Genomic DNA, 10,306 nt, shown 5'->3' on the forward strand with positions numbered 1-10,306 from the left:
ACCAACATTTAAATGGACACAGGAGTAAACTTCAATTGTTGCCATTAATAAAAGAAGAGTAATTTATTGGGTTTTACAAGCATTCATTGTAATACTAAAATGATTTCATTGGATTGATATTAATCTTTTATATCAAATTGGAAAACCTATGTTGGTAAAAACTCCAAATGTAGTACAGAGGTAACGTTATAAGTTCAACGAGTGGCAATTCTATTTTAGAATTGTTTTATCAAATATATATATTTATATATATAATTTTGTACTTTTTTCGGAGATATAATATGTCGATTAATAGTTAAACAGTATCCAACTTCACAAACATTTACAAATTTTGTTTCATGTCACCTTATTCACAAACTTTTAAACCAGCCTAATAATTAACTTGCAATTGAATTTAATAAAAAAACAAAGTATTTATTCCTACACTGGAAAACCATTTTCAACTTAAATAATTTCAAAGATGTACAAACGATTTTTTCAAAATATACCTTTTTGATCACTTTATATTTTTTCCCGTCACTTTCAAAATAATTGCTTTTCACCGTCTGGTTATTAAACATAAAAAATATTAACAAAACAGAGAAGAATTTTAATAATAAGCGTATTAAATGAAAAATGCGTCACACATCTTATGTTTCTTGACACATTCTGCAGAAGACAAATTTCCTAAATGAAAATTTATTACTCAACTTATTTCGAGGCCAAACAAGAAGGTCCTCAAATCTAGATTTGAAGACTAGATCTTATTAACAGTTACATGTTCAGCAATGAGAGAATATTATTCAGCCGAATAATTAACGGAACATATTTATGATTTGGAAAGAGATATTGATTGACATAAAAGGATTAACATATAGTCTGGCGGCCAGGTGGAGTTGCTAAAAAAGTCAAGTCCGGGGCAGACGAAAGAGGATAGGAAAACTATGACACGTTGAACAAATCAGTTATCATGGTGCAGACGAACACACCGTAACGATCAACGAGTGCATGATGACGCCAATAAAACGTCTGTAATGACGACTATAATTTTGTAGTAACATAACCCTGTTCCAGAAGCCTAATTGTAAGAAGTCTAGCACGATGCATAAGTCTGGGTAGTTACGTCAAGCTCTGGCATAACGTATGAGTTGTGATATGAAAACTCCATACGCAGGTGCGGAAGCAATGAACGAAAACTGCTAATACAGAATGAAAAGTTATCGCGTGAACGCATAGTTTGGCCAGTGTTTTTCCTTTATCATCGGTTTCTAAGAGCAGGTTAAGATATAAGGCTGACTTCACAGTGTCTGGAGTATCCTTTATCTCAAGTCCTTTGGGGGTAGATGCGATGTATCAATTCTCCGAAACTAGCATTGTTTATCTATGATACGTCATCTATATAACGGAAACTGAAATTAAAGGATCTAGCTAAACGATGTTCCTTTTGAATTCGAGCAGGCAGCAATAAAGTCAGCCCCATAAGAGTGAAAGAACAGGTCAGCTAGTAGAGCACAATTTGTTCCCAATGGAATGCCGACCGTTTGTTGAAAAACGCGTCCACCACACTGGACAAATATGTTGTCAATAAAAAAATTCCAGCATTTTGAAAACATCTTCGGTACATTTGGAAGATTTTGTTTGTTTGTTTGTTGGGGTTTAACGTCCGAGCAGCAATATTTCAGCTATATTCAGACAATGAACATGAAATGGACGATAAAATGAACATGAAATGAAAAAAAGAAAGGATGGGTCACAAGGATAATAGGGTCGACAAATTTTGATTACCACTGGAAAAAGGGGGATATGGGTAAGGTCGGGCAATTTAGCCTCCTGTGGCGGAGCGCAAAGGTTCCTACTCCTATCGAATACCACAGCAGGGTTCTTTAACGTGCGAGGAACGTGGCTTCTTTCCCAACACGGTGCACCACTATGGTTTGCGGTCAGGTTTTCCGTATTATAGCCTGACAACCCCAGCATGTAACACGCCAGGGGTACCCCATTCCACCACCTGGGGCACACATCCCAGTTGCTCTGTAGGCAAAGCGCCTAGCCCCCGGCTAGGTTTCTGAACACTATTTAGTCGCCTTATACGGCAAGCTTAGCGCTGCTGCAGGCCTATTCTTTTAACACCCGGACCTGCACGGGGCCATTTGGAAGATGATCTAGAATTAAGTTTACAAAGTATGAGGAACCCCTGCCAAGAGCAAAATATTTATATCGAGGTCTTTCTTGGAGTAATAACGACCAGTAATATTCTTGAGTGTTTGTCTGTCTTTGACACTAAAATCAATATTGTCAAGCTTAAAAGAAGACATTTAAGAACTATTTCTTACAACCGATTTTTATTTCTGTTCCTATAGCATTTTTCCAAAGGCATATCCTTACACCTGACTAAAACAAAATTGACTTTCTCAAATTTGTAACAATATCAAAATAATGACAAAGAAAACGTTAATTTCATACAGATTCATATTAGTCTTCTGAATGTTAAATAAAAAAAAATATGTGTTTTTTTCTTTTTTTCTGATACAAAGAAGGCAAACATAACTTCCAATAATATTCAATATGATAGAATTATGACGAAGTGGTCCGAAGCCTATTATCTCAAATTAAAGATGGCAAACGGTAGTAAGAAGTCTGTCCAGTGCAGAGGTGTTACAATTACTTATTTTCCGATTTGTCAAGAATCTTGACCGCAATTTACGCTCAGCGGATTTCTATTCTCTACATAGCACCCATACAGACTATATTTGGTGTAGTGTTGAAGACATGGTAGGGTAGTTTTTTTCTCTCATGAACTGGCGACACAATGCATTTTAATTCTGAAGGTACAAAAATCTAAAAACCAAGTTCGATAATCCCCCTTCTGTTGTCTAGTGGTAATTACTTTGCTTCCCGCTGATCTACATATACATACAAATATCATATGCTAACATCGTACTAAGATTCATTGGAAGAGGAGATGCATTTACAAGAGTAGTTTATTGCATAATTAATGCTCTTAAAAAAAAACAAAATTCCTCTCGGTCATAACCTTGATATATGAACTCTAACATATCGTGTACCAACATCATTGTAGGTTTCAATAAAATGAATCAAATAATTTTACTAACGAGATGAACGGACAGTCGAACAGACAGATCGATTTTACTATAAGAATACTAATATTAAGCTGTAAGTCGAGATAGAATCCTACTGGAAAAGGAAATATAGGTTTTAAGAGTTATTCCTTAAATGTCGTCTTTAAAGCTTGACAAATTTGATTTTGGTGTCCACTTTCATTGTTAATGTCATCATATCTAGATTACGTTTGCATATATCAGGATGAATATACATACAGTTTAGGGACAAAAAGCTAAACAATCACATCTATAGATGGTATCGGATCGTCCAGTCATGACGATGCAGCACAAACAAAAATAATTATATAAGTCTAAAGGATTGTACAACGATACCGATAAAGATGGTAACACACTATAATAAAGTATATAATGGGCAAAATTTTTAGTCAACAAATGACCTTCTTCAGTGCCTTAAATAAACTGAGTGTGTATGATACTTTGGAAGAGAGTATTTATGAGAGCCATTATTCCAGTGGAAATAAATAAAATGTATTCAAAGGATAAAGACTAGACAGGAACAACAGGCAAAACAAAGAACATGAAATAACCAAAATAACACGTACAAAGACATGGCAGAGAAAGAGAAACCCGGCCTCCACTAACAACTAAGAGAATGGACCAAATGCACCGGCAAGGGAAGTGTCCTCTGTCTTCACAAAAACACCCACCGAGATGACTGTAAAATGTCATGTACTGGGTAAGCAAACAAAGGGAAAACTTAAAACGATGAACAAATCGATTCTCATGATGCAGATGGATACACCATAACGATCAACTAGATCAGTATGGAGTTCAATGAGATCATTTGTCGACGTATTTAAAAAAAACATAACTGTATTCAAATGGATTGGAAAAATTAAAGTACAGATACTTTTTTTACTTGGAAAGCAATCTTGATAGTTTTTATAAACCTGCTGAAAAGTAACACATATATGCCATCATATTGGAAGAAATTGTACAAACGAGATGCTATTATTCATAGACAAAATGTGTTTGCACCACCAACCGATTACAGGTTAACTCGTTCAAGCACCCCCCCCCCCGTTTATGACATGTTGGTTATCAGCGAGACATCCATCTGCTTACGACTGTTAAACTTAACTGCAGAGATATAAAGACAATTGCGATAGCTTGATACATGTATTGAAACAATCATAGGTTCTTTATTGATAATGCAATGACCAATAATACATGACCATTGTACGAACGGATAAATGGGAGTTATGAAAGATAACTTAAATGGTCGAAGATACTGTATGCACATGAGGTTTTAGTAGCCATATTTTATCAATATTCTGTGAGAAATACACATCTAGGATATTCAAAATTCAGAGTTATATGTCGGTTTTTAGCAATTATAACACATTTTAACTACAAATAAAGTTCTGATTATGTCAAACAATGATGTCTTCACATATAATTTAAAGACCAACACTTAAGTGGGGCTTAAATGTGAAATATTTATTCACCTACCAATTGATTTGAATCTTGTTGAACCTGATTGAATTAATTTGTATCCAAAACGAGTTGTGATTAGGACATACAAAATAGTAAAATTGTTTTCTGCTACCAGCAAAATAAAATAAGTTAGGTTGGGAAATTATTTTATTTTTCCAAAACATTTTGCATTGAGTTAATAGGGAAACTGTCATGACTTTAACAGTGCTTCAGTCAATATGGTCATAAAATGTGTAGGGAAGGCACAAAAAGGAAACAGACATTTTATATGTTTTGCTTCAGACATTATACGGGTTTTTATTACAAGTACGATATTTTCGGCATTGTACAATAAACTGGTTTGTATCCTATTCAATATACAGTTTCATAAAAAAATAAAAATAATTCATTTTTATGAACAGTGCTTTAGTAAGGCAACTCCTGAAAATGTATACAGTCATCACAAAAAAGTGTTTTTCTACCAAACAATTCAATTGTATACGTACTACGCAAAATAAATTTTGCATCACTGAGATATAGGATTTCTTTGAAGAATAATGCAGTTAAAATATTATCTGACAACTAGCTTAATTTACATATTATCTTAACATTTTTACCCAATTGAATGTCTGGTGACACAGCTCATTCAGATAAGTACTCAGTGTATCAATTGTAAGCATTTGTTTTTTTTATGGAGATATTAGAGATATCGAGACATTTAGCCGTGCCATGTTTGCACCAGATTAGGCCTCATGCAATCTTCCAAGGCGATAATGCAAAACCACAATAAGGCCGCATTTGGAATGATTTTGTCAGGGTTAACAACAAAACAAGAATGGATTTTTTTGCCTGCTAATTTGCCCGATCTTGACCTTATCATAGCATATCATATCATATATCAAGTGAGAATAATCCGGTAATAATTTAACAGCAATAATCCAACTCCGCGACACGTGTCAAGCACTAGTTGGCATTAAGGCGTAATCATTCCTTTTTAAACTAAGTATCATGTTGTAAGCGTGGAAATGGTGTACAAGATCCAGAAATTGACTTAATTAGATTAAGGTAACACAAAATCACCATAGAGAATACGATATCTTAAATATTGTTTTAGTTTGAGAATTTGATATTGAAATTGACATCACAATGCAATAAATCATATGACAAAAATTCACATAGGGCCAAAATTTTACTTCGAAAGAAATAAAAAAGTTATTCGCTCTGAACGCAATTACATGATAGCACAGCGTTTCAAAACAAAAGCGAGCACAGTTCATGCTGCAGCAAAGCCAAAGTGCGAACGGAGAGTTCTACGGCAACATGCACGTGCAAATAAGTGGAAGCAGAATTTCATTGTCAGGTAGTGATATGTCGCAGAGAGAATGCAAAATAACAGTTACTACTCCCAAATACTCATTTCAAGATCATGAACGGTTTCTTCAACGTTTAATGTCTAAATTAAATAGCAAAAGAAGATTGGAAGTGCGTATAATTTATTCTGTATTCTAGGGTGGCTAAGAAGATTGAAGTCTGTGTTGACATTGAAAGGTGGTGTTCAATAAGATACATGTTATAAAGCATGCACAATATACTAAGGCAAATACGCATACAAAATGTAATGAGCAAAGACGGAAATAAATTTTAAACAATTTCATACTATATATATTAACATCACAAGCACCAAGGCGAAGCAATGCAAGACAGAAAAGAAAAAGGAAAAAATGGCTACATGTATAAAGTTTAAGGTCTGAAATTCATACAAAGTTGTTCCATTTTGTGTGAGATGTGATAGAGTTTGTCGGTAGAATGTTTGATGTAACCCCTGTAGCAAGAAGATGCCCAATTGCCTATTGTACATATCTCTGAGTCCTTAAATCCAGCCACTGCTGCACACGTGGCACCGCCTCGATGCAAACTATCAAATGGATATTGATCAGTCTATACTACAACGCACTAACAGATTATGAAGCCTGTTATTAAGATCTGATTTTGAGGAGGCACAAATAGTTCCATCACTATTACTGAGACCGAAGGCAAATTCTGCTGGAAGTGCTGGTAACAATTTTAACATTTCAGAGTATGCTAACACCGGACACAACACGCAATCTTCAATTCTTTTTAAAGGAATCTGATTGATATTGTTATGCTTTTGATTTCTTTTTGACCACTAAATATTAATGACTTATCCTTCCTCTGTAATTTGAATGTCGCCTCGAGTTAACTGCTATTTAGGGCTAAACGCTTTCCTTGACTCATTTGCAAACAAAGACCTTCGCAACATGGCATAACAAGTTAAAGTTGTTACAGCCCATAACACAGAATCCTGCATATTAAACAAGTCTATAGCTTTATACATCTGATATAAATAATGTGGCTGAAATGGAATTTTGATGTTTGGAACATTGGTATTAAGCTTGTCAATTCCTGATAAGGTAAACCTTATTGAAGGTGAATTAAATTCTTCGAAATCGAAATTCAACAGTATCGAACAGGTTTTAACCCCTGAAAGGTAGTTTCTACCCGATCCAATATTTTTTAAAATTATCGGATAAAAAACACACATATCCACAGAGTGTCTTTTGGTCTTCACATAATGCTGTTCGGCAAAACTATTCACAGAATAAATGGTATACATTTAGTTGAGTTCTCAAGTTCTTATAAGTTCCTGGACTGAAAGCAGCTTTCAAAACAATCCTGGACTTCTGACGAAGTGATGACCTGAAATTAGATTGAAACGTCTAAATTAAAAAAAGTAACTTCACGATCAATGTCTAAAATATAATTGTCATCTAGAACTTCATGAAGTTTGTAATTCGGATTTTGAAGTGATTCTCAACGTGATAATATATCTGCTGCCCTATTGTTTACTCCTTGGATATAGACACTTTCTATCTGAATGTTAAATTGTGCCAGATTAACCAAATGTTTCTTGCTATTCTTAACATAACAGGGTCACAACATTTACCCGTGTTAAGAAGAATAACTGACGACGACGATTGTCACACTGGAACACTATATGTTTATCTTGTGAACTTTTCCCTATGCTTTTAAACTAACTAAAATCGCAAGTAGTTTAAATACACATATGTGGTGATCAGACCAGCATGTTAAAATATTACAATGAATGTATTTTACGTTGCAATCACCATAAAATACACTACCTATTCCTGAAAAAGTTGGAACAGTTTGTATTAAACGGTCAGGTTCTGTCCAATGGTTGTTTTCCCATTAAACCTTTCCATGAATGTTAAAAACATTTCAAATCTTTTTTTTTATTCCCTTTTTACATTTATTTATGATCTTTACGAGAAACAGTCCAAAGTAGGGCAAGCAAGCGTGCAACGAACACTCTATCTGATCGGACACTGTCGGCTATGTTGGATAACTTGCCAATGATGGATTCTAATTTTGTTCTTGTGATTGTTTCCTGAGTTTATAAATTTTTAATAATCCCTTTTATTTCAGTCAGCTTTTTAGTTGGAATGAAAATTGTCATGTTCACCGTATTGAAGTGTTTTCCCAGAAATATCATACTTGTGGCAGGGGCAGAACATTTATATTCGGCTACTTTGAAAGCAAGATAATTAATCAGAGTTTTGAGGTTTTGAAAGCCACTCTCAGCATGTTTGTCTGTTTCAGCTGAACCAGTATCATCAATGTTATTCACACCATTGAAACCCATGTTTTTGTGTATGTGCATTATAGCATTTGTCGTCCTTTGTGCGGCCATAGCCCCAGTTCGCAAACCAAATGGGATTTTTTTGTCAAGTTCAAATTGTCTTTTCACATTAAACCCAATAAATGATAATCATGGAAGTCAACTGGTTCCATCGATAGCATCTCTTAATATCGACTTTGTACAATAGGCACCTGGGACCTTTTTCATTTATGAGTTGCACTAAATAAGTTGTGGGGTACTGTAATGTGAATGGGTCCCCCGTGTAGGCGTTTTAGGTATGCCATCATTGACTGAAGACCCACTCGGGAAGGACAAATCCATGATAGTCCTACGCTCAGTTTTGTCATTTTTTTTTTGTTACAGATGACCAGGGGGATGTAGCTAAAGGGACCTGAAAGGGGTTAATCTTGAACGGACCAGCTAATGCTTTATATTCTAACTCTTTCTGGATGTATTCGTCTATATGTTTATGAAAAAAATTGCAGATTTGTGATTTCTAACAACTGTTTCTGTTAAATCATGTTTACAATAGCCAACTGGCCAACCCAATTCTAAAAAAATCCAAAACTTCATAATCATAATAATCAGTTAAAAAGGCTCTCCATAAAGGTATGTTCAATGTAGAGTCAACTGGTATCTGTAAACCAAGATAATTGGGGATACCAGAATTATATACAATATCATGTAGGGCTAAAGAATTGTTGATCTGGTCACTACGCATATAGTCATTGAAGTCCAAATTAAATAGCAAAAGAAGAATGGAAATACGTATAATGTTTACCTAATGAGAACAAAACACCGAAACAGCGTCGACTTAGCTAACGCGTAGAAGACGTCGCCGATGTTTCGGAGATTGTATGAGAATGTCAAATTGCAATTACTGTGGTCAGTTTTACTTTCGTTCCAAACTCAGTTCGGAAGACAAACAATACTTAAGGTAAATGAATCAAGTGTATGCGATTAAATTGTTTAGGTTATTTTATGTTCTTTGTTGTGTATGTCTGTTTTCTATGTCGGATCTTTGTCTCTGGATAACATTCTTTTGATTTCCGCTAGAATCTCGGTTCCCTTGATTACACTTTCAATACACATAAATTGTTTCATAATAATTTATAGATTTTAATGAGAATTTTATTTCAAATTAATAGAAATATTCAATGTTATCTGCTGACTATGTACTGTTCATGTATGTGCCTACAACTTTTCGTCATTTACAATGAAACTTTTTACTGGTCAAGAAGAATTGCCGTGCTATCTTACAGACAATGCCTACTCCCTATTGAATAAGATGATTGTACAAAAATATAAACATTTTTTTAACTGGACCTGCGTATGGATATTGGTTTTCCACGAATAAAGGACACATTTTATGAAATTTCAAAGACTAAAACTAAATAAAACAAGTTCTATCGTTTGAAAAAAGATAGCCGACGCAGTATTTTTTTCTTTCTTTTACTTACAATTTTCTACATTTCATTCAGGAAATATGACACCTGTCACGCAATGTTCGATACAGTTTTTCCGAACGCCACTATATATGTCCTCAGTATTTGGCAAATCAGGAAACAGAATTGGGGTCTTTAGTGTCAAAGGGTAAAAAGCGAAACTATACCGACTGCGTCGAAAAAAGACGTTTTGAAATGCAAAGCAATGGCATTCTTACGGAAGTAAATCATTAACATACTGTATTGAAGTGTGGTATGGATACATCTACTTCCGGTAGAGTATAAAATAAATCTTGTCTCTTTAGACATGGACATGACTTTGCACGAAACTTCCACGCACTCTCAGGATAACGGTGTGGTTAATTATTGTACTAGAGAATCATGGTGAATCCTATGACCTAGTCACTTTGACTTGCGTCAAAGGGACAACAAAATTGCGGCTAGAAAGTTCGGCCAATTTCGGTGTGTAGTCAATCTGGTAAGATCTAATTGAAGATATCCTGCGTCATCTTGGAGATTGGAACTTCTGGTCGATCAGATTGTAATGTAAAACTTCTGTAGTGATGATACAGACAAATGCAACCAAGTGTTGTAAAACTTGAGTAGTATATTCTATAAATTCATTTACCAAACCCTGAATACAA

The 10,306-nt window shown here is 34.7% G+C and overlaps 1 pseudogene; it reads right to left on the reverse strand.

Annotated features, from left to right (window-relative positions):
* Positions 1–4,796: 4,796 nt before the first annotated feature.
* Positions 4,797–8,220, reverse strand: LOC148601126 (uncharacterized; annotated as a pseudogene).
* Positions 8,221–10,306: the final 2,086 nt, after the last annotated feature.

This window comes from Perna viridis, chromosome 12 (assembly GCF_037379345.1).
Source record: "Perna viridis isolate PV_CMFRI_1.1 ecotype Kerala chromosome 12, ASM3737934v1, whole genome shotgun sequence".
NCBI lineage: Eukaryota > Metazoa > Mollusca > Bivalvia > Mytilida > Mytilidae > Perna > Perna viridis.